The sequence below is a fragment of the Penaeus monodon genome, chromosome 33 (genome assembly GCF_015228065.2).
Source record: "Penaeus monodon isolate SGIC_2016 chromosome 33, NSTDA_Pmon_1, whole genome shotgun sequence".
NCBI classification, from domain to species: domain Eukaryota; kingdom Metazoa; phylum Arthropoda; class Malacostraca; order Decapoda; family Penaeidae; genus Penaeus; species Penaeus monodon.
The window spans coordinates 8,552,276-8,552,945 of NC_051418.1; positions in this window are offsets into that span (position 1 = coordinate 8,552,276).

The following is a 670-nucleotide window of genomic DNA, read 5'->3' on the forward strand; positions in this document are numbered from 1 at the left end:
AAGCGAGAGAAAAGAAGGAAAGTGATCGGAATGAAAATGAATGGAGAATGAGATGGGCAAGGGGAGATAGGCCACGCGCGCCCGGCTATTGGTTGTATGTCGCAGGAGGCCTTTAAAGGAGTTACCGTTTGTAGTGGCACAGTGCCCCGCTGCCCTCGTTGCGCATTCGTCACCCTTCTCCACCGCCGTTCTCTCTTAGCGAGTGGATAGTGCCACTACCCACCTAACGGTTGCAATAGGTTTAGCGCCGCAGAAGTACTAGGACTATCATTCTCTATATTCTGTTGTCTACGCGCGTCTCTTTTAGGTGCGGTTATTATCGCCACCATCATGGTAGACACAAACGTTACCCCATGAGCACCACCATCGTGTTTGGCACCGGCTTCGCTTGTGTGATGTCAGGAATTCGACCGATTGTGTAAAGTTTGGGAGTGCCTCGCTATCCCCCTCCTCCCCCTCCCGAATACCCTCTGATGGCACTGTCATGGTATCGCCTGCTCCGATGGCATTTCTTGCTGCAGGGACAAGAAGAGCCACCACTGGCGATGGTGTGGTAGAGATTCAACAACAACGGAATGGATGTATCTCGGCCCAAGACCTGACTTCGTTCCTCCAACTCTTGCACTCACGCTGCACCTGTCGGACAGATATTTTGTTCAGAACATTTTAC